This window comes from Lissotriton vulgaris, chromosome 5 (genome assembly GCF_964263255.1).
Source record: "Lissotriton vulgaris chromosome 5, aLisVul1.2, whole genome shotgun sequence".
NCBI classification, from domain to species: Eukaryota; Metazoa; Chordata; class Amphibia; order Caudata; family Salamandridae; genus Lissotriton; species Lissotriton vulgaris.
This window is the reverse complement of record NC_141693.1, coordinates 372,631,744-372,657,484: the sequence shown is the minus strand read 5'-3', so window position 1 is coordinate 372,657,484 and position 25,741 is coordinate 372,631,744. Positions and strand designations below refer to the sequence as shown.

Sequence of the window (25,741 nt, the reverse complement as noted above, 5' to 3'; positions counted from 1 at the left end):
CTGCTCTCATGGTCATTCCTGTCAGAGTTGTAAAGTTTGATGGACAGCTTCTATCGAACAGGAAAGCCACCTCCAGTGCTTAATTTGTAAAAAGAAAAAGTAGAGCAGGTGCTGAAAGATTTGCCAAGGAAGCCACAGCTCACTTCTTCCTCTAGTGAGCCCCACTTTCAACACTCTCACTGCCTCAGTCTCTATCTTCTAACCTTGATCTGTTGGCTGTACCCTAAGTCTTTGCTCTAAGAGTCTATCCTCTCACCTCTCTAGTTGTATTTTATCACCTTTGTTTCACCTGGTGTGTTACCTTATAACCAGTATTTCTGATTTGCCCTCTATTCATTCTAGCCCTGCCCTTTTCCCTCTTCACTTTTATCCATGCTCTGCTCTCTCTCAATCTTGGCTTTTTGCTATCACTCTTCTAGCAGTGATTAGCTGTGTCTCCGTTTTATCATTTGTCTGCTTTTTTTCCTCTGTCCTGTCCTCTACATCCTTTCATTCTATCTTCTCTCTTCTTAATGCTCTCTTCTTCACATCATGGCTGCTTTCTCTTTGTATCTGATTTGCTGTCCCTTTCTTCTACTTAGCTCCGTCTTATCTCTCTCTCCTCTCCTGTTGTTTCTTACTCCTGCTCTCTCTCATCTATAGCACTGCTGCTGCCTGTGACCCCTGTCATCAGCCTGTACATGTCCCTGCTATTTTGAACTCTGCATTTTCCTCTTGTCATTCCTAAAGAAGTGGAAGATGGCGTGTTTTACTTTCTTACCTACACCGAGTGCAAAAACAACAGCATCGGCACCCACTGTTCAGCTTGCTGTGACCCTGCCTGCTACAGCACAGGCATTGCCCCTAGCCGTAATGTTGCCAATGCCAGTAAGTATGGCTGTGGTGCCTACTGAACTCACGCATGCTCAGCAATTACCATGCTGGGGTGCAGCGCACAGATTCTACAGGTGACGCCATGGCGCACAAAAGTTGTGTTGGTCCACAGCAGCATCAAGCACGCTGCAGGATATCCTACTCTGGCTAACCAGCAAGTGGAAAGTCCACACTTACTTTTGTTTATTCTTCCACAAGAGCCCTCACTCCCAAGTTCCAACTGCACTCTTGCAGCGTCCTTGCCTCAACTCCTTCATGAGCCAGCCCCCAGCTACAATTATCAAATGGGAGGCTTGGGCTCAGGCAGTGGCAGAGTGCAGCAGACTCGGGGAATAGAATGCAAGCCATAGTTTATTTATTTTATTTATTTATTTATAACATTTATAGAGCGCACTGTTACCAATCGGTGCCCAGGCGCTGAATGAAAGCTCCCCTAGCCTGGCCTGTTCTTACTGAACGAAAAGCCATGTTTTCAAGTTTTTGTGGAAGGTCATTAAATCTGTAATCTGTCTAAGAGCCAAAGGCAGAGCATTCCAAGCCCTTGCAGCTCCCAAGATAAAGCTTCTGCCACCCCATCGAGCTTTCCTTATCCAAGGGGTAGCGATCAGCCCCCGACTTGCTGACCTAGGATGTCTACCCGGCCGGTACCATTGAAAGTACTGTGTTAGAAACGCCGGGCCAAGCCCCCGAAGGGCCTTGAAAACTATGCACAAGGCTTTAAAGGAGATCCGTTTCCGCACTGGGAGCCAGTGCAGTTTGTCGATGAGTTCTTGGATTTGTGATCGGCCTGATGACATCATCACTAACATGGTGATACACAATCATGCATGCCTGGACAGGCAATTGCTGGCCTGTCTATGAACATTTACCAGCCAGTCACCATGCACTGTATGTTGTTCTTTTTATTTTGAATTCGAACAATTAATATTGACACCACCACCTGCCGGGTCAGAAATTGTAGCCCCGGCCCTGTGAAAGAAGTGCCGGTGCTGAGCACCTGAAAGCACCTGCTCAAATTTAGCACTGGCCACCTCTCAATCGTTTACACTGTTTTTTATTTTATGAAAAGAAAGTCCCAAAGCCAGAGTTTCTTTTTGAAAAAAGAAAATCTAATTACCCCCATACCATGGGAGTTAGCTTCCATGGCGTGACAGTCATTATTTCTTTTCCTGTCTCTCACCCAAAAAAAGCTATCCGATCGCCAACTTAAATTTTCTTTTCTTCTTTTGTACTTTATTTTCCATTTTAAACATATTAACCATTACAGTAGTGATAGATATCATTTAGCTTTAACATATTGCACACCTAAAATTGTGTATTCAAGTTATCTAATCCTCTCTATTGAGATGGGGAGTGTATGCGGCCAGCAACTCGCCATTTATTCAGTCCTCGTCTCCTTTTTCATTATCAGGCCCCCCTGCCGCATCCGCAGCTTTGCGTCTAAGACATACTTGATACGGTTCCCAAATATCTTGCGGTCTGCAGCTTATCGGCCTAAGGGCAGTGTAGTTCTCAGATTGTGTATTGCAATATGCTAGATCAGTGAACCACTCTGCAAGTGTAGGCTACTGCCCCTTCATCCAACACATAGCTACTCTACGCTTTGCAAGTAATATGCTGAGTCCAATCAGTCTGTGGGAAGTTTGGGGCCATTCCTTATCATATCCCAAGAGGGCATGATAGGGATAGTTAAGTGAGTTTCTGATATGTCTTGCAGTGCCTGCATTACAGCTGCCCAAAACGTCCTGATCCCTGGACAGTCCCATGCCAAATGAGTAAAGTTGGCACCTGCCATCCGACACCTCATGCATTTGTCGTCTTCCTGCACACCATCGCAGTTGTTGTAATTATATCTAAAAAGGGGTGATGGATCTGGAATTTCCATCTGAATCTGCTCCCAGGAACGGACTTCCCCATTTGTGACTAGATCCCCCATGTTCTTTATGTTTGATGTGTGAAACGCCTGCACTACCACCTTATCTTCTCTCACAGGGAACCGACCACACCACTATATTGGTAATGTAGAGGAGTAAAGGAATGGAATTTACTGCAACTCTGCAGTCTTATGCAATTGATACCTAGTAAGTTCCACAGGGCCAAAGATATGGTATCGCTTCTGTGGTTTGAGGAGTAAGTATTGTGGGAGACTAGCTGGGTGCACTTCCTCTCTTTCCAGATACAGGCGTGGCAGATTTGGTGGGCCGTGTATCCAGGCATAGGAGTGAATTTGTTGTGCAGCTCTGTAGTATTTTTCAAGGTCTGGTGCGTTAAGTCTGCCCGTAGAGTAAGGTCGTACCAGTGTTGCCCACTTCACCCTGGGTTGCTTGCTGGCCCAGGTCAGCCTGATTAACAAAGTACTTAGATTGCGAAACAGCGATTTTGAGAGCAAAATTGCTATGTTGATAAAGAAAAAAGAAAAAACGCGGTAGCACTATCATTTTCATGAGAGCAATGCGTCCCAACAACGGCAGTGGTAAATTAATCCACTTCTCTATGATGTCTGTGAGACGTTGCAGTGCCCTACCATAATTTTCCCATATTACTATCTCTGGCTCTGTGTGTACCTGGACCCTGAGATATTGCACTGGTTCTGAGGTCCACGTTAAAGGATAATCATTTTATACCTGAGCAGTAGAAGCATTTATGGGAAGTTTAAGTGATTTATTCCAGTTAATACGCAGTCAGAGTGGCTGCCAAATCTCTCAACTTCTTGTAGCATTGAAGGTAAGTTTTGGTCTGGGATTCTAACACATATTAAAGTGTCATCTGAATACGCAGATATTGTTAGGTTGTATTGCGGGAATCGTATGCCTCGGTGGGAGTGATATTTCCGTATTACACACGCTAAGGGTTCAGCATCAAGAGCATATAATAATGGGGAAAGTGGACAACCTTGTCTTGTACCCCTTATAATTGCTATTGGAGCAGATAGTATGCCATTTACTCACACTCGTGCCACAGGGTTTGCATACAAAACTTCCATCAATTTTATAAACACCTCTCTAACTCCCACACGTCTCAACACTGCTGATAAAAAACTCCATTCAACTGAGTCGAATGCCTTCTCAGCATCCGAGAAGACAGCCGCCACATGTACATAAGGATCTATTCAAGTAAAACTAATTTGGCAACCAAGTCAAAGATCAGGCGCACAGCTCTAAGTATAGGAATATATTGCAAATTCAACTAAATCGAGAAAGTGAACTCCAAGAGAGAAAGGTACTGGTTACCAACAGTGACCCAAGATACCCCGGAACTCCAGGGAAATGGACAATCAAAACAGTATCTCTCTGAGCTCCACAAGATTAATCAATAGGTTGCAATTCACCAATCAAGTACAATGTCCAATACTATTCAGTGCAGAAGTGATATCTTCATTGCCAAGTAAAGTCTTTAGTTATTGAGAATTCCACAATTCCAGTATTCCAATCTCCTTTATTGATTTTTCTTTACTCCAATTCACAATTTTGTCCTTAATTGTCTTTCAGCCAACACGTGTTTCGTCTGATGCTAATCCTTGCATCAACAGACTTCATCAGGGCTGAAACCCAAACATATTTACATTATTAATTATACCAACTAATGGAGATATTAGTTTACCCATAACCAATTCCACCACGATAAGTGTAAAGAGCCAAAACACGTCAATTCAAGAGGCTACCAAAATTAACCCAAAAGCTTCAGAAAAGAAAGGAAAATTATTCCAGTGAAACCAGGTATATCATACACTAGATGCTCACAAGGTAGATGCTAGATAAAAGTAGTCCCAAACGCACCATTCCATTAATAAAGATAGCAGAGTATTACCTCAATCGCAATTAAGTCTTGCCAAAAAACAACGTTTCACAATGTTTTTTGTGATATGTAGAAATCAGTTAGAGGAGCCTGGAACAAAGGTATACTTTCATAGTAAGTTTAATAAAATTATATGTTTGTAGCAGCTATTATTTGTAAACAAAGATGCTTCCTATTCATAGTGATAAGGGAAAGAAACTCACCTATAGTATAGGTGTATTCTCCCTGAGGGGTACATCAGATCCGATGCAGCAATAAGTGATTCAGGATACACGAGTACGTGTACCTAAAAGGAACGAAATATTTATTAAGTACTTTACAATTGAGGCTAATAAGCGTTTTCTCGAAGTGGCAGGCTCAAACATTATACTGAAATGCCTCCGTAAGTTATACTCGGGCATAGCAGAAAACCAGTGTCGGCAATTTCATTAATAAACACACAATGCCCGCGTTCGAGTCGATTTGTACAAAATCCTACAACGCGTAGGAATACAAGTTTAATCTAGAACCGTGCCCGTATTCACATCTCAGCCGGCGTTTACCTGTTCAGTTTCTTGCGGCGTCTCCTCGTCAATTTCCCCGCTTTCGCGTTCGCGTTCCCTTAGGGCGCCATATTTAAATGTTAAAACGCGCACTGCCAACTAGTCGCGCCATGTTTGGCGAGGCACGTAATAGATAAATCGTAAATAACTCTTAGTTACGGTATAATTGCTGCATTTATGATATTTAAAAAGTGAGTAAATCAATTGTTTTGTTTATTTTTTGATATTTTTGATCAGTTTACAACCGGATCTTCACTACTTCTAATATTATTATTTATTACATATAGAATGCTAGTTTTAATTGGAAATTAAGTATGTTCAAAATTACGTTCTTACCAGTATTCCTAGTTAAGTACTAATTAAAAATAAACTATCACGTATTTAGTCCTATCTTTGTTTCTCAAAACCTCCGTGTAAGAATACCGATATATATTATCAGTGTCTATCTAGACATTCCATGTTTTCATACAACTTCTATTTAAAGAGTTGCAGAAAAATAAGTTTTATAGTTAGGTAAATTATAAATAGGTTCAGTTAATACAAAAGGGTTTGCATAACAGCTCACTCGAACCAGTGGTTCCAAAAGTGAATGTCTGGTGAAAAACATCCGACCCACGCCATTAATTTAAGATCGTGGGCCGGTTTCTTTTTGGTATACCTTTATCACTGCTCCTACACCCTAATTTCAGCATCCTCGTAATAAATGAAGAGGAAAGGAAAGAAACATGCAAAGATTATTATTTCACTCGAGGTAAAGGGGAGAGTCAAAAAGAAGTGGAGAAAGTAAACAAACAATATTTAAAAATTCTAAATTCTAGATGAAGGTCATTTCAGTAGGCAGTAGCAATCTTGTACATTCCAAATTCATTATTGAACAAATTAGTAGGAAGTGCATCTGAATTATCCTATGTGTATATTACATCATATCTAGTAAAGTATTACATAACTGATAATAAATACATATTAAATAAAACTTCAGATATTCGTAAGAAATGTCGATTTGCATTCAGTGGTCAGAGCAAGAAACAAACATAAAATTCACATATTGTATACACATCTTACTTAGCTATGGATACATCATATTCTCTTCAGTCTCCTAAAAAATACTGTAGCTCAGAGTCCAAATTGAGGCCCTCCTCAACCGCTCTGAGTTTCATGATCCATCTTGCCTCACTACGTCGTAGCTTTAGTACTCTGTTTCCACCTCGGGAGTCCATTGTAACATGTTCAATTCCATGGTACATAAATTGATGTCTGCCTTTTTCTTCGTAGTTCTGTACTATGTGGGAGGCAATGGGGTATCTAGTATCCCCATTTTTTAAGGCACGAAAATGTTCAATCGTCCTATCCTTAAGTCTTCTCACAGTACTTCCCACATAAATCTTTTTGCATGAGCAAACAATTACATACACTACAAAAGTAGTATCACATGTAATAACTGACTTAATAGTATGCTTGCCTGTATCATTGTATTCAAAGGTTTGTATCTTTTTGTATGCCCATCTGCATGAGCTACATTTTCCACAATAATAAAATCCTGTGCGCTTGTCTGTTAACCAATTGTCTCTAGGTATCGTTTGTGGATAACTAGGGCTAACTATATTAGCAAGTGTCATACCCTTTCTAAATGTTAGCGATGGCTTCTCAGTCAGAAAGGCGGAAATATCTTTATCATGCTTCAAAAGGTGCCAATATTTGTCAACAATGGAGTATAGTTTGTGACTACCAGAACCAAAATTAGTAATCAATCTAATCTTTGTAAATTTGCATTCTTGATTACTTGTAGGTTTATGTTTCAAAGTATCAATACGTCTCATTGCTTTTGCTTTACCCACTGCTCTGGTCACTATCTTCTTGTCATAACCTCTGTTTGCAAATCTTTTCGACATGTCTAGTAAGTTGTGTTCAAAATCAAGATCTTGGGAGCAATTCCTGCGGGCTCTTAGCATTTCCCCCTTATGGGATTGCATTAATTTGACTTTTAGGGTGGCAACTGTCAGCATGTAGTAGTGCGTTGCAACTAGTTTCTTTCCGATACATCCGACTACACAATTTGTCCCCATCTACAAATAGTTCAATATCCAAGAAAGTAAGTTTACATTTGCTATAACACGTGGTAAATGACATGTTAAGATCATTTGTGTTCAAATAGTCAAAGAAACTTTGTAGTTCATTAGAGGTGCCCCTCCAGATTAAGAGACAGTCATCAATGTATCGTCCCCAATAATATATGTGGTCTATCCACTGTGCGCCTTTGGTGCCCCAGATCCACTCCGCCTCGAACCATCCCATAAAGAGATTAGCAAAAGACGGAGCAAATCTGGAGCCCATAGCAGTCCCAAGCTTCTGTCTGTACCATTTGTTGTCAAATAAGATGTTATTTTCAAGAACAATCTTAGTCATTTCCGTTATCATTTATGTGTGATCAAAGTACTCAGCAGATCTTTTGTTCAAAAAACTTTCCATCGCTTTCATCCCCAATCCATGCTCAATGTTTGAGTACAAAGAAACCACATCCAGTGTCGCAATAATCATGTCTGATTCCCAAGTTACATCATTCATCAAATTTAAAACGTGTTTAGTATCTTCTATGTGAGAAGGCAGTTTCTCAACGTATGGTCTTATAAATACATCGATAAATTGAGAAAGTCTCTCTGTTGGGCCACCAATACCAGAGATGATCGGCCTCCCTGGGGGTTTCTCACGATTTTTGTGTATTTTTGGTAAGCAATACATACAAGGTGCCTTAGGGAATTCTACCCTTAGATACATATACTCATCATAATCCAAAATACCATCGTCATACCATTGTTTCAATCTCAAATTAATCATCTCAGTATCTTGTAATAGGGGACTAGCAACTTCTCTCACATAGTATTTGTCATTATTAAGTTGTGACAAAACTTCATTGTTATAATCTGTGCGATTCATTACAACAATGTTGCCACCTTTATCAGCCTTGCGTATAATCAGTTCAGAGTTTGAGGACAGAGATTTTAAAGCCAACCTTTCTTGCTTAGTCAGATTACTTGGTGGATGAAATTAAAGACACCTATTTTCTTTGGCAATTTGACGATCTATATCTAGGTTAACAGCTTTATAGAAAGAATCAATCATATTGCCAGCAGATAGTTGGGGTATCCATCTTGATCTAGTTTTAAGTCCACTGCTAATGGAGAAGTCTTGTTTGATATCTAATTCATGTAATAGGTTACTCATAGTGATAGGGTCTTCTTCATTCTCTGTAATCGAAAGTAGTAGTTTTGTATCATGCACTTCTTGTATTGTTATTTCATTGGGTAACGTAGTTCTTGGTAAAACATGTCTACTATCTTTACTAGAATTTTTTTTTTTAAGTTTAAGCAACCTTGCAAATTTATAAACATCTATCTTAGCAGTGTACCAATCAATACTCGTAGACGGACAGAATCCCAGACCTTTTTTTAATAGTGAAATCATATTATCTGTCAGTATACATGAAGAAAGGTTGATAATCTCTATCTCACTCATTCCTGTACCATTTATTTCCAGGACCGAGTCCTCATCCCTACTCTTGTTTTCTCTCCTCCTTTTTCCTCTGGTGCCTCTCCTTGTCTTGCCCCGCCTGTATCTCTTGTTCTCCCTATTGGTTCTCGGTTTCCCATCCTGAACCGACGGACCTCTTGAAAAAAAGTATTGTCTAATATCTGACCTGTCAATGTCTCATTCCCATTTTTACTTGTTGACACACTACTAGAGGACGAGGGAACCTCTGAGCTAGAAGGTGTAGCATTTCTTTTGGATGCTTTTTCTTTATCCACCAGGTGATCAAACCGACGTGCAAATGTAAAAATGCGACCTGTTTTATAATCCTATTCATCGCGCTTAATTTTTCTAGCTTTTCTGCGTTTGATGTCAACCTGTAAATTGGATAGTATTTAATCCAATATGGTATAGTTTTTAATTGTTGACTCTGGTAAATTGAGCTCTTTAATCTCGTCCTCACATGTTTGAATTTCAACTAATAATTTTGCTATTTTTCTTTCTGCGTTTTCAATTAGGATCTGTATTAAGTTATTAGAACTGCTAGTCAATTCTTTCTCCCAAGGATAGGATTTTGTACGAATCGACTCGAACGCGGGCATTGTGTGTTTATTAATGAAATTGCCGACACTGGTTTTCTGCTATGCCCGAGTATAACTTACGGAGGCATTTCAGTATAATGTTTGAGCCTGCCACTTCGAGAAAACGCTTATTAGCCTCAATTGTAAAGTACTTAATAAATATTTCGTTCCTTTTAGGTACACGTACTCGTGTATCCTGAATCACTTATTGCTGCATCGGATCTGATGTACCCCTCAGGGAGAATACACCTATACTATAGGTGAGTTTCTTTCCCTTATCACTATGAATAGGAAGCATCTTTGTTTACAAATAATAGCTGCTACAAACATATAATTTTATTAAACTTACTATGAAAGTATACCTTTGTTCCAGGCTCCTCTAACTGATTTCTACATATCACAAAAAACATTGTGAAACGTTGTTTTTTGGCAAGACTTAATTGCGATTGAGGTAATACTCTGCTATCTTTATTAATGGAATGGTGCGTTTGGGACTACTTTTATTTAGCATCTACCTTGTGAGCATCTAGTGTATGATATACCTGGTTTCACTGGAATAATTTTCCTTTCTTTTCTGAAGCTTTTGGGTTAATTTTGGTAGCCTCTTGAATTGACGTGTTTTGGCTCTTTACACTTATCGTGGTGGAATTGGTTATGGGTAAAATAATATCTCTATTAGTTGGTATAATTAATAATGTAAATATGTTTGGGTTTCAGCCCTGATGAAGTCTGTTGATGCAAGGATTAGCATCAGACGAAACACGTGTTGGCTGAAAGACAATTAAGGACAAAATTGTGAATTGGAGTAAAGAAAAATCAATAAAGGAGATTGGAATACTGGAATTGTGGAATTCTCAATAACTAAAGACTTTACTTGGCAATGAAGATATCACTTCTGCACTGAATAGTATTGGACATTGTACTTGATTGGTGAATTGCAACCTATTGATTAATCTTGTGGAGCTCAGAGAGATACTGTTTTGATTGTCCATTTCCCTGGAGTTCCGGGGTATCTTGGGTCACTGTTGGTAACCAGTACCTTTCTCTCTTGGAGTTCACTTTCTCGATTTAGTTGAATTTGCAATATATTCCTATACTTAGAGCTGTGCGCCTGATCTTTGACTTGGTTGCCAAATTAGTTTTAGTTTTGTACAGGTCTGGGCAGCCGCTTGTGTGGAATCATACAACATGAATAGGGACAAAGAGGCACAAGATCTCTTCAAAAACCTTAGCACAGGGAACTCTGTTAGTGCAGCAGTAGCAGCCACCAATACAGTTAAGAATGAAGGATTGCGAGCGAAGTTTGTCAAATTAGAGAGGCTTAAGAGACTAGAGTTGAATAAGTGGTGGGACGCAGCCACGCTTAAACAATGCCTCTCCCTCAAACGTATACCGCGTGGTCTAAGATCTCAGATAGTCCCGACCTATGAAGATTTAGACCCTGACCTTCTAGACCGTTGGGAGAAAGAATTGACTAGCAGTTCTAATAACTTAATACAGATCCTAATTGAAAACGCAGAAAGAAAAATAGCAAAATTATTAGTTGAAATTCAAACATGTGAGGACGAGATTAAAGAGCTCAATTTACCAGAGTCAACAATTAAAAACTATACCATATTGGATGAAATACTATCCAACTTACAGGTTGACATCAAACGCAGAAAAGCTAGAAAAATTAAGCGCGATGAATATGATTATAAAACAGGTCGCATTTGTACATTTGCACGTCGGTTTGATCACCTGGTGGAAAAAGAAAAAGCATCCAAAAGAAATGCTACACCTTCTAGCTCAGAGGTTCCCTCGTCCTCTAGTAGTGTGTCAACAAGTGAAAATGAGGATGAGACATTGACAGGTCAGATATTAGACAATACTTTTTTTCAAGAGGTCCGTCGGTTCAGGATGGGAAACCGAGAACCAATAGGGAGAACAAGAGATACAGGCGGGGCAAGACAAGGAGAGGCACCAGAGGAAAAAGGAGGAGAGAAAACAAGAGTAGGGATGAGGACTCGGTCCTGGAAATAAATGGTTCAGGAATGAGTGAGATAGAGATTATCAACCTTTCTTCATGTATACTGACAGATAATATGATTTCACTATTAAAAAAAGGTCTGGGATTCTGTCCGTCTACGAGTATTGGTTGGTACACTGCTAAGATAGATGTTTATAAATTTGCAAGGTTGCTTAAACTTAAAAAAAAATTTCTAGTAAAGATAGTAGACATGTTTTACCAAGAACTACGTTACCCAATGAAATAACAATACAAGAAGTGCATGATACAAAACTACTACTTTCGATTACAGAGAATGAAGAAGACCCTATCACTATGAGTAACCTATTACATGAATTAGATATCAAACAAGACTTCCCCATTAGCAGTGGACTTAAAACTAGATCAAGATGGATACCTCAACTATCTGCTGGCAATATGATTGATTCTTTCTATAAAGCTGTTAACCTAGATATAGATCGTCAAATTGCCAAAGAAAATAGGTGTCTTTCATTTCATCCACCAAGTAATCTGACTAAGCAAGAAAGGTTGGCTTTAAAATCTCTGTCCTCAAACTCTGAACTGATTATACGCAAGGCTGATAAAGGTGGCAACATTGTTGTAATGAATCGCACAGATTATAACAATGAAGTTTTGTCACAACTTAATAATGACAAATACTATGTGAGAGAAGTTGCTAGTCCCCTATTACAAGTTACTGAGATGAATAATTTGAGATTGAAACAATGGTATGACGATGGTATTTTGGATTATGATGAGTATATGTATCTAAGGGTAGAATTCCCTAAGGCACCTTGTATGTATTGCTTACCAAAAATACACAAAAATCGTGAGAAACCCCTAGGGAGGCCGATCATCTCTGGTATTGGTGGCCCAACAGAGAGACTTTCTCAATTTATCGATGTATTTATAAGACCATACGTTGAGAAACTGCCTTCTCACATAGAAGATACTAAACACGTTTTAAATTTGATGAATGATGTAACTTGGGAATCAGACATGATTATTGCGACACTGGATGTGGTTTCTTTGTACTCAAACATTGAGCATGGATTGGGGATGAAAGCGATGGAAAGTTTTTTGAACAAAAGATCTGCTGAGTACTTTGATCACACATAAATGATAACGGAAATGACTAAGATTGTTCTTGAAAATAACATCTTCTTATTTGACAACAAATGGTACAGACAGAAGCTTGGGACTGCTATGGGCTCCAGATTTGCTCCGTCTTTTGCTAATCTCTTTATGGGATGGTTCGAGGCGGAGTGGATCTGGGGCACCAAAGGCGCACAGTGGATAGACCACATATATTATTGGGGACGATACATTGATGACTGTCTCTTAATCTGGAGGGGCACCTCTAATGAACTACAAAGTTTCTTTGACTATTTGAACACAAATGATGTTAACATGTCATTTACCACGTGTTATAGCAAATGTAAACTTACTTTCTTGGATATTGAGCTATTTGTAGATGGGGACAAATTGTGTAGTCGGATGTATCGGAAAGAAACTAGTTGCAACGCACTACTACATGCTGACAGTTGCCACCCTAAAAGTCAAATTAATGCAATCCCATACGGGGAAATGCTAAGAGCCCGCAGGAATTGCTCCCAAGATCTTGATTTTGAACACAACTTACTAGACATGTCGAAAAGATTTGCAAACAGAGGTTATGACAAGAAGATAGTGACCAGAGCAGTGGGTAAAGCAAAAGCAATGAGACGTATTGATACTTTGAAACATAAACCTACAAGTAATCAAGAATGCAAATTTACAAAGATTAGATTGATTACTAATTTTGGTTCTGGTAGTCACAAACTATACTCCATTGTTGACAAATATTGGCACCTTTTGAAGCATGATAAAGATATTTCCGCCTTTCTGACTGAGAAGCCATCGCTAACATTTAGAAAGGGTATGACACTTGCTAATATAGTTAGCCCTAGTTATCCACAAACGATACCTAGAGACAATTGGTTAACAGACAAGCGCACAGGATTTTATTATTGTGGAAAATGTAGCTCATGCAGATGGGCATACAAAAAGATACAAACCTTTGAATACAATGATACAGGCAAGCATACTATTAAGTCAGTTATTACATGTGATAATACTTTTGTTGTGTATGTAATTGTTTGCTCATGCAAAAAGATTTATGTGGGAAGGACTGTGAGAAGACTTAAGGATAGGATGATTGAACATTTTCGTGCCTTAAAAAATGGGGATACTAGATACCCCATTGCCTCCCACATAGTACAGAACTACGAAGAAAAAGGCAGACATCAATTTATGTACCATGGAATTGAACATGTTACAATGGACTCCCGAGGTGGAAACAGAGTACTAAAGCTACGACGTAGTGAGGCAAGATGGATCATGAAACTCAGAGCGGTTGAGGAGGGCCTCAATTTGGACTCTGAGCTACAGTATTTTTTAGGAGACTGAAGAGAATATGATGTATCCATAGCTAAGTAAGATGTGTATACAATATGTGAATTTTATGTTTGTTTCTTGCTCTGACCACTGAATGCAAATCGACATTTCTTACGAATATCTGAAGTTTTATTTAATATGTATTTATTATCAGTTATGTAATACTTTACTAGATATGATGTAATATACACATAGGATAATTCAGATGCACTTCCTACTAATTTGTTCAATAATGAATTTGGAATGTACAAGATTGCTACTGCCTACTGAAATGACCTTCATCTAGAATTTAGAATTTTTAAATATTGTTTGTTTACTTTCTCCACTTCTTTTTGACTCTCCCCTTTACCTCGAGTGAAATAATAATCTTTGCATGTTTCTTTCCTTTCCTCTTCATTTATTACGAGGATGCTGAAATTAGGGTGTAGGAGCAGTGATAAAGGTATACCAAAAAGAAACCGGCCCACGATCTTAAATTAATGGCGTGGGTCGGATGTTTTTCACCAGACATTCACTTTTGGAACCACTGGTTCGAGTGAGCTGTTATGCAAACCCTTTTGTATTAACTGAACCTATTTATAATTTACCTAACTATAAAACTTATTTTTTTGCAACTCTTTAAATAGAAGTTGTATGAAAACGTGGAATGTCTAGATAGACACTGATAATATATATCGGTATTCTTACACGGAGGTTTTGAGAAACAAAGATAGGACTAAATACGTGATAGTTTATTTTTAATTAATACTTAACTAGGAATACTGGTAAGAACGTAATTTTGAACATACTTAATTTCCAATTAAAACTAGCATTCTATATGTAATAAATAATAATATTAGAAGTAGTGAAGATCCGGTTGTAAACTGATCAAAAATATCAAAAAATAAACAAAACAATTGATTTACTCACTTTCTAAATATCATAAATGCAGCAATTATACCGTAACTAAGAGTTATTTACGATTTATCTATTACGTGCCTCGCCAAACATGGCGCGACTAGTTGGCAGTGCGCGTTTTAACATTTAAATATGGCGCCCTAAGGGAACGCGAACGCGAAAGCCGGGAAATTGACGAGGAGACGCCGCAAGAAACTGAACAGGTAAACGCCGGCTGAGATGTGAATACGGGCACGGTTCTAGATTAAACTTGTATTCCTACGCGTTGTAGGATTTTGTACAAATCGACTCGAACGCGGGCATTGTGTGTTTATTAATGAAATTGCCGACACTGGTTTTCTGCTATGCCCGAGTATAACTTACGGAGGCATTTCAGTATAATGTTTGAGCCTGCCACTTCGAGAAAACGCTTATTCGCCTCAATTGTAAAGTACTTAATAAATATTTCGTTCCTTTTAGGTACACGTACTCGTGTATCCTGAATCACTTATTGCTGCATCGGATCTGATGTACCCCTCAGGGAGAATACACCTATACTATAGGTGAGTTTCTTTCCCTTATCACTATGAATAGGAAGCATCTTTGTTTACAAATAATAGCTGCTACAAACATATAATTTTATTAAACTTACTATGAAAGTATACCTTTGTTCCAGGCTCCTCTAACTGATTTCTACATATCACAAAAAACATTGTGAAACGTTGTTTTTTGGCAAGACTTAATTGCGATTGAGGTAATACTCTGCTATCTTTATTAATGGAATGGTGCGTTTGGGACTACTTTTATCTAGCATCTACCTTGTGAGCATCTAGTGTATGATATACCTGGTTTCACTGGAATAATTTTCCTTTCTTTTCTGAAGCTTTTGGGTTAATTTTGGTAGACTCTTGAATTGACGTGTTTTGGCTCTTTACACTTATCGTGGTGGAATTGGTTATGGGTAAACTAATATCTCTATTAGTTGGTATAATTAATAATGTAAATATGTTTGGGTTTCAGCCCTGATGAAGTCTGTTGATGCAAGGATTAGCATCAGACGAAACACGTGTTTGCTGAAAGACAATTAAGGACAAAATTGTGAATTGGAGTAAAGAAAAATCAATAAAGGAGATTGGAATACTGGAATTGTGGAATTATCAATAACTAAAGACTTTACTTGGCAATGAAGATATCACTTCTGCACTGAATAGTATTGGACATTGTACTTGATTGGTGAATTGCAACCTATTGATTAATCTTGTGGAGCTCAGAGAGATACTGTTTTGATTGTCCATTTCCCTGGAGTTCCGGGGTATCTTGGGTCACTGTTGGTAACCAGTACCTTTCTCTCTTGGAGTTCACTTTCTCGATTTAGTTGAATTTGCAATATATTCCTATACTTAGAGCTGTGCGCCTGATCTTTGACTTGGTTGCCAAATTAGTTTTAGTTTTGTACAGGTCTGGGCAGCCGCTTGTGTGGAATCATACAACATGAATAGGGACAAAGAGGCACAAGATCTCTTCAAAAACCTTAGCACAGGGAACTCTGTTAGTGCAGCAGTAGCAGCCACCAATACAGTTAAGAATGAAGGATTGCGAGCGAAGTTTGTCAAATTAGAGAGGCTTAAGAGACTAGAGTTGAATAAGTGGTGGGACGCAGCCACGCTTAAACAATACCTCTCCCTCAAACGTATACCGCGTGGTCTAAGATCTCAGATAGTCCCGACCTATGAAGATTTAGACCCTGATCTTCTAGACCATTGGGAGAAAGAATTGACTAGCAGTTCTAATAACTTAATACAGATCCTAATTGAAAACGCAGAAAGAAAAATAGCAAAATTATTAGTTGAAATTCAAACATGTGAGGACGAGATTAAAGAGCTCAATTTACCAGAGTCAACAATTAAAAACTATACCATATTGGATGAAATACTATCCAATTTACAGGTTGACATCAAACGCAGAAAAGCTAGAAAAATTAAGCGCGATGAATATGATTATAAAACAGGTCGCATTTTTACATTTGCACGTCGGTTTGATCACCTGGTGGGTAAAGAAAAAGCATCCAAAAGAAATGCTACACCTTCTAGCTCAGAGGTTCCCTCGTCCTCTAGTAGTGTGTCAACAAGTGAAAATGAGGATGAGACATTGACAGGTCAGATATTAGACAATACTTTTTTTCAAGAGGTCCGTCGGTTCAGGATGGGAAACCGAGAACCAATAGGGAGAACAAGAGATACAGGCGGGGCAAGACAAGGAGAGGCACCAGAGGAAAAAGGAGGAGAGAAAACAAGAGTAGGGATGAGGACTCGGTCCTGGAAATAAATGGTACAGGAATGAGTGAGATAGAGATTATCAACCTTTCTTCATGTATACTGACAGATAATATGATTTCACTATTAAAAAAAGGTCTGGGATTCTGTCCGTCTACGAGTATTGATTGGTACACTGCTAAGATAGATGTTTATAAATTTGCAAGGTTGCTTAAACTTAAAAAAAAAAATTCTAGTAAAGATAGTAGACATGTTTTACCAAGAACTACGTTACCCAATGAAATAACAATACAAGAAGTGCATGATACAAAACTACTACTTTCGATTACAGAGAATGAAGAAGACCCTATCACTATGAGTAACGTATTACATGAATTAGATATCAAACAAGACTTCTCCATTAGCAGTGGACTTAAAACTAAATCAAGATGGATACCCCAACTATCTGCTGGCAATATGATTGATTCTTTCTATAAAGCTGTTAACCTAGATATAGATCGAGGGGGGCGTGGCTAGCAGCCGATGGGAACAGACGCAGCCTAGCGAGGCTCCTCGCCCACAGCCCGATAATCCTGTAAGAATCCGGAACCAGAAGAGGGATCCCCGTGAAACTCGGGTCGATCCCATAAATACCATCTGTGCATATTCAGGTCGAGTGACGAGCCGACCGGACGCCTCTAAAGGGTGAATCGAGTCATAAAGAGCCCGGGCCGGGGAGACACAAAATGGCGGCGCAGAGATCTCCGACGACTGCTGGTAAACACTAGATCTGTTCCAGTGCCCAGGCGGACAACGGCCGCAGTCCAGTGAACGGGCGAGCGCAGCCCTCAGCCTGACTCAGCGCTCCGGCGGATCCGAGGTTGGTGAGCAGCGAGGCGGGGCCCGAGTGGCCTGGCGGAGTCCCGGCCCGGAGCGGCCGAAATCTACACCCCGGCTGGGGGGCCTGTAACCCTATCAGCCGAACCCCACAGTGAGTGTGCACGGCGGGACCAGAGCTGCGAGTACGGCTGAGGCGAGCCGAAATACCTGCGAAGTCAGCGGGGAGCCTGATCCGGGGCTGCTGAGTGGCGGGAGCCGCTCCAACCATCTGCTGTCAGTGACTCAGTCTCTCGGCCTGAAGGTAGGAGAGCAACAGAGACGGCGCGCAGAGATTGCCCGGGAATTCGCCTGGATTACTCGGACGCAGCCAGCGCCATTAGTGGAGTCCTACCCAGCCGGGTGCTACGCTGTGTGTGTCCCGGAACCGGGCTCAATTGCCCAATAAGTGCGCCCTACTGCTGCGGACTTTACTGGCCATAGAAAGCACTGATAAGCGGGGGCCTCACCTCCTCCGCGGGTGCACCCTCGAACTACGCACCAAGCAGACCACCGGGGGGGCAACCCATGAGGGTCCACACGGCTGCTCCGAGCTGCTGGTGACGCCACCGATGTGGGACCCCTGCACTACCCAGTACGGGACCCGGAGAAACGGCAGAAGTGAGAAGGTGTAGCCCACCCTGGGCACGACACCTTGACCTCCCGGTTTTAGACCCTACTAACCCCCCCCTGCTGTGCACAAAATACAGCCAGGAACCCAGCACAGCAGCCGTCGAGGCGTACGCCAACGACAGCAGTGTAGAGTGCCTAGAGGTGGGGTGCCTAGTATCGGTGACCGGGAACTAAGTGGAGAGAGGAATCCAGGCGCGACTGAGCCCCATCACTGGGAAGAACGCCCACAGACACCATTACTGCTCCCTATAAAAGGTGAACGCACCACTGAGGCGGCAGAACCCCGAGGCCCCGACAGGCACCGCCGGAAGGGAATTGACAACTTCCGCGACACGAGAAACACCTTTCAGCAACGCGCACAGGGCTGGGGAGTGCGGACTGGCCACCTGCTGGGAGACCCGGCGACCAACGACTGCCTCGTCGGAGCCAGCTGTTCCTACCAGAGCGACATGGGGAAGCCGCGGGGTCCGAAGGGAGACGGTGGCCCGACCGTGGAAACTCCAGAGAACACTCAGCAACCCTCATCGGAGCTGCAACAGATGCAAGACAAGATCCTCAACGCTATCGCGGCCACAAAAGACGCCCTACACCGGGATATTGCCCAGGTATCGACAGGGCTGGGACTCCTAAGAGCAGACCACGGAAAATTGGCCGACAGGGTGAAGGAGGCGGAGGCCACCCTGAAGGACATCGTGCCGGAACATGCTGCGACGATGGGGACGCTAACTGAAGCGCTGGACCGCATACAAGCACTGGAGAAACGGGCGGAAGACGCCGAAAATCGCAGTCGGCGGAATAATGTACGCTTAGTAGGCCTTCCGGAGAAAAAGGAGGGGACGGACATGGCAGGCTACCTAGACGATTGGTTGAGGACTGTGGTGGCCCCGGAGGGCCTATCCCCCTTCTTCACCATAGAACGGGCACATCGAGTCCCGGCCAGACCTCCGAAGCCGGGTCTACCCCCTCGTCCGGTGGTAATCAAATTACTCCACTACAAAGACAGAGACTGGTTGCTGCAGCGAGCAAGAGACGTGGGGCCCTTCCAGGTCGACAATAAAAATGTCACGCTCTTCCCGGATTACACCTTCAAGACTCAAAAACTACGCGCCTCCTTCCTATCCATCAAAAAAGAACTGCGTACGGAGGGGCTGCAATACTCGCTGTTATTCCCGGCCAAGCTGCGGATACTAGTAGATGGGAAGGCCTTATTCTTCATGACATATGCGGAGGCATGGGACTGGTGGGAAACTTATAAGGCTGGGACGGACGGGGCTCGCCACAGAGCGGAAGAAGAGCTTCACCTGCGCCCGGCACGACAATCCAGGAGGCTCCGGACGTATAGGCGAAACTCCAAAAAACCGACGGACTCTCAGACGGAAGAAGAACGGAAAGCGGCACTGCAAGCAGTGAAGAAGGTTTCTGGCACAACGCCGACACTAACGGAGAGGGACTCGAACTCAGAGGAACCAAAAACAGGCACGGAGACGGAATTGTCAGAAGAAGACAGCATAAAAGACCCGAAGGTTACACCGCAAACGGCAGAAGAAATCTTCGGCATCTGAGCATGGAACGTACAGATCTGACAGGGACTGCCATGGCTGCTCCGGCGCTCACAAACACTTGAACAAGGCAGCTGTAAGACTATACTGCGTAAGCCTTGATACGCATCCCAGGGCGAGGGAATGGGGTAAGCGAACTGAACGTAACAAAGCTAATACACGCACCCAGAGGCCCATAAGGCCACCGCAGTACAAACTGCGGAATACGAAGAATTGAGAGCACGTTGCTCTCCAGTTTGGATGGGGATAACTCTTTTGCGGTTAGGTCCTGTTCTGGGGAGGGGGGGGCCTGGAGAGGTTGGGGTTTCTCAGGGCGTAGTTGGGGGGAGGGGGAAGGGTCTGAGCTGGGAAAAGCCAATGCTCAGAGAAGAAGTTTTGGGGTTTTGTTGGGGGCAAGTGGGGTTGATGTCAAACCTGTAGTCTGGTCGCGAACGGAAATGGGCTTAATCCGACTGCAACGAGACAATGGATAATGTGGGATCATTAAAATGTGTGTCCTGGAATGTGCGAGGGCTGAATTCAATGGCAAAGAGATACAAAGTGCACTCCTACCTGGTCCGTAGGGGGATTCACATAGCCTTTCTACAAGAAACCCACCTCACCAAGAAAGAAGGTATAGCACTGCAAAAGAGATGGAGGGGGCAACTGTTCTACACCTCATATTCAGCATTTGCTAGGGGAGCACTAATTTGGATTCGGGCGGGGGTTCCCTTCCAGTTTAATAGGCACACTATAGATCCAGATGGGAGATTTGTAGCAGTTGAGGGACTACTCAGAGGCCGCCATATAGCACTATGCAGTACTTATGCGCCAAATATAGAGCAAGCAGCATACTTCACTAGACTCTCCAAGTCATTGGCTACCTACCTTACCGGGCCACTACTGATGGGAGGGGACTTTAATTCTATCGAAGACATCACGCTAGATAGATCACACCCACCACTGCATACATCCCCAATACACAGACTAGCGAAACATAGATTAGACTGGCGACAGCAATGGGACCTGACGGATGTATGGCGAATACAACATCCTACTGAGAGGGACTATTCCTTTTATTCCGGCTTACACGACCTGCATGTCCGATTGGATGCCTTCTTGTGCTCTCCACCGGTGTTGCCGATGGTGGCCCGGACTGAATATTTAACACGCACGATTTCAGATCACAACCCCCTGCTCCTGACGCTGGATTGGATGCACGGTATTACGCGGATCCCGACGTGGCGGCTTCGGCCTGACACGCTGGACGACCCACCGTTCCGTGCAGCGTTGGAGGATAGGATCTCCCAATACTTTGCAGAGAACGAGGGTACTGCTTCATCTAGAGCCGCGGAATGGGACGCGCTCAAGGTGGTGGTACGAGGGCACTGCATAGGAAAGTTTGCGGGCGCGCGACGAGCATTGCTAGATGATTTAGACAGAGCGGAGCAAACCTTGAGAAGGGCAGAAAAAGAACGGCCTAATCACCCCGAACTCCAAGAGAGGGTCTGTACTGCGCGGGAGGCGGTGGCAGTAGAAGTAGAGCGCCTTCGTAGCTTTGATTATAAAACTTACCTGACTAAAACGCTAGCTGAAGGGGATAAAACGGGGACGCTCCTGGCCTGGCTCGCCAACCCTACCAGGGGCAACACTCCGATCCTGTCCTTGAAAGGATCGGATGGCGAAGTTTATACTACCCAACCGGATATATTAGATTGCTTTAGAGTGTATTATGAACAACTATATAGAAGGGACCTGGGAGATCACCACGAGGCGATAGAAGCGCTACTGACTGAGGTACATCTGCCTCACCTAGACCAAGAACAGGCTGCTGCCATCGAGGGACCGATCACATTGACGGAAATCAGGGGAGCGATAAAAAGGATGGCGCGTAATAAAACGCCAGGAATGGACGGACTGCCCATAGAATTTTACGGGAAATATATAGATCTACTAGCCCCGAGACTCCAGATAATTTATCCCGAAGCCAAAGTGAAGGGCATGTTACCCCACTCCATGCGCGAGGCGATCATGATCCCCCTCTTAAAACCACGAAGGGACAGCGCTGACCCGGCTTCATATCGGCCGTTGTCAATGTTGACAACTGACTATAAAATCCTAAGTACGATTCTGGCCACTAGACTGGTAGCCCACATGCAAGACCTGATCCATACAGACCAGTCGGGTTTCATTCCTACCAGGAACACTTGGCACAACATCCGCAGGTTACTTCGGTTCATAGCAGAGCCCCCACCGAATGCGAGAGCCCCCATGGTGCTGGCTATCGACATAGAGAAGGCCTTCGATAGCCTAGAGTGGAACTATTTATACAAAGTAATGCACAGTTTCGGCCTAGGCGAGGGTTACATACGATGGACGAAAGTGCTCTATGCATCGGCGGGCGCTAGAGTGAGGGTGGGAACTCTGATATCGGATCGATATGAGGTGCACAGGGGTACTAGACAGGGATGCGCACTATCCCCTCTCTTGTTCGCGCTAGCGGTGGAGCCCTTAGCTGCACTGGCTAGGATTGGTAGTTATTTCCACGGCCTGGAGGTTGGAGGGGCCCACCACTATATATCACTATACGCGGACGACCTCCTGCTGTTTTTAGATAACGCCGAGGAGGCAGTGTCGGGGGCAGAGGAGCTCCTGGCACGGTTCAGAGCTGTCTCTGGTTTAAAAGTCAACTGGTCGAAATCTTGCCTCTTCCCCATACGAAAGACAGAAAAATGCTCCCTGGCCCATCCTCTACTACGCTGGGAGGCAGACTGCTTACACTACCTCGGGGTATATATTTACCACGCGCCCGCAGACCTCTTAGATGGCAATATAGGCCACTGCATTCGAGCACTGCAGGGCGCCATGTCCTTCTGGGCCACCCTCCCCCTATCCATGACAGGCCGAGTGTCACTACTCAAGATGATAGCCCTGCCACGATTGCTATATTTCTTTAGGACCCTCCCCATATGGATACCGGGAGCGGTCTTTACACGCTTAAAATTCCAAATAGTGTCCTTCCTATGGGGAGCAGGCAGGCGGAGAATAGCACTGGCGACCCTGATCCGCCCGAAGAACGAGGGGGGACTGGCGGTCCCTGACTTCGAGTTATATTACCTGGCGGCGCAACTACAGTACTTCACGCAGGAGGTGGCGAGGGTGTACCGGGGCCCAGATCAGGAGAGGGATCTTGGCACCCCCCGCCACGTGTTGGCGTTTATAACCCTCCAACAAAGGTTGGTACTTGGTGGGCTATCCCTGGAAGAACGGACGATGAGGTTATGTTGGAACCGCATGCAAAAGCGAGCTGGTCCTGAACACCCCTATGCGCCTGAAATCCCGTTAGGCATGTTAACAGCGCTGCCACATGGTGGAGACTGGTCGAGACTCCAACTTTGGGAGGAGGCTGGACTGCAAATGGTGGGGGACCTCTTTGACGACGGAGTAATGACTCCATACCAGACCCTGCTAGAGCGTTACGACCTCCCCAGAGGCGACTACTTATTACATGCGGCTGTGACAAGGGCCATACAGGCACACTGGGGGGAGGGACTGATTGAACCCAAAACAACATCAGCATGCCAATACACGATGATGGCGGCGGGTACATACAAGGCAGTTACATGCCTTTACTCCAGAATGCATACGGAGAACATCCAACCTCTTACTCGCCTCAAAACTCAATGGGAAGCTGACCTACAAAGAGAGATCCCTGACACAACGTGGTCCCAACTGGTTCAGAGAGCCAGGAAAAGCACTAGGAACGCCCGCTTCCAGTTAATACATCTTTATATTATCCATAGGGCTTACCTCACCCCACTCAAAATAGCAACATACTTTGATGCGGAGGACGCAGCATGCCCCAGATGTGCGCGACTGAGAGCTGACCTCCTACATATGCTACGGGACTGTCCGCATTTGCAGGATTACTGGAGGGAGGTGGGCGACACCCTGAACGAAGTAGCAGACAGAGACCTGCTGTACGACGGCGCAGTTGCGATCTTACACTGGTTCCCGCACACACGCAAAACCAAACTATCAAGTAAATTCATAGACATGGGCTTACTTATTGCGAAGAGGGAGCTAACTAGAGGGTGGAAATCAAATGCGGCACCGACACACAGACAATGGCTGAACGAGTTCCTGAAATGGGCTGCAGCGTAGAGCACAATTAGGTACCAACTGGCCCGGCGTGGATCAGATGAGAAGGCTCAGGAAGCAGCAATGGCATGGGAAATCCTGGTCCAGGCTCTCAGAGATAATGCAGTGGAGAGTGACGAGGAGGAGGAGGCAATAGACCCTGGGGCCCTGGGGGAGGCGGTCCTGAACCCGGCACTAACACCGGACACATGAACACAACACTAGGCATACGACTCCTGGCATTCCCAATACAGCTGGAACTCCCGGCACCAGACTAGGTCCAGACATCTGGGGGGAGGGGGGACGGTGAGGGGGGATGAATCAGGATAATGATAGCGGACATATAAGCACCACATAGTTGTTTTTGGGGGAGGGAGAAAAATTAAAAGCAGAGCGCGGAAGACCAAACGTGATGACAGCACTCATCGATGGAATATACAACCTACCGTTGTTATGAGAACGCCACCCAGCCTCCGGGATGTGGGTTGTATGGCTGTGTGCTTGATTACCGGATGGAACCGAAGGACTGTGGGTCCTGCAACAAATAATGCTAGTATTCTGTTCTACTCTCATTGATCTCTGCAATAAAAATTGTTTTACCAAAAAAAAACCTAGATATAGATCGTCAAATTGCCAAAGAAAATAGGTGTCTTTCATTTCATCCACCAAGTAATCTGACTAAGCAAGAAAGGTTGGCTTTAAAATCTCTGTCCTCAAACTCTGAACTGATTATACGCAAGGCTGATAAAGGTGGCAACATTGTTGTAATGAATCGCACAGATTATAACAATGAAGTTTTGTCACAACTTAATAATGACAAATACTATGTGAGAGAAGTTGCTAGTCCCCTATTACAAGTTACTGAGATGATTAATTTGAGATTGAAACAATGGTATGACGATGGTATTTTGGATTATGATGAGTATATGTATCTAAGGGTAGAATTCCCTAAGGCACCTTGTATGTATTGCTTACCAAAAATACACAAAAATCGTGAGAAACCCCCAGGGAGGCCGATCATCTCTGGTATTGGTGGCCCAACAGAGAGACTTTCTCAATTTATCGATGTATTTATAAGACCATACGTTGAGAAACTGCCTTCTCACATAGAAGATACTAAACACGTTTTAAATTTGATGAATGATGTAACTTGGGAATCAGACATGATTATTGCGACACTGGATGTGGTTTCTTTGTACTCAAATATTGAGCATGGATTGGGGATGAAAGCGATGGAAAGTTTTTTGAACAAAAGATCTGCTGAGTACTTTGATCACACACAAATGATAACAGAAATGACTAAGATTGTTCTTGAAAATAACATCTTTTTATTTGACAACAAATGGTACAGACAGAAGCTTGGGACTGCTATGGGCTCCAGATTTGCTCCGTCTTTTGCTAACCTCTTTATGGGATGGTTCGAGGCGGAGTGGATCTGGGGCACCAAAGGCGCACAGTGGATAGACCACATATATTATTGGGGACGATACATTGATGACTGTCTCTTAATCTGGAGGGGCACCTCTAATGAACTACAAAGTTTCTTTGACTATTTGAACACAAATGATGTTAACATGTCATTTACCACGTGTTATAGCAAATGTAAACTTACTTTCTTGGATATTGAACTATTTGTAGATGGGGACAAATTGTGTAGTCGGATGTATCG

General features: G+C 43.2%; 1 protein-coding gene across 1 annotated transcript in view; it reads left to right on the top strand.

The window, feature by feature from the left end:
- RNF207 (ring finger protein 207) overlaps positions 1–25,741 on the top strand; it is a 900,262-nt gene that overhangs the window by 376,001 nt on the left and 498,520 nt on the right. The window lies entirely within an intron of this gene.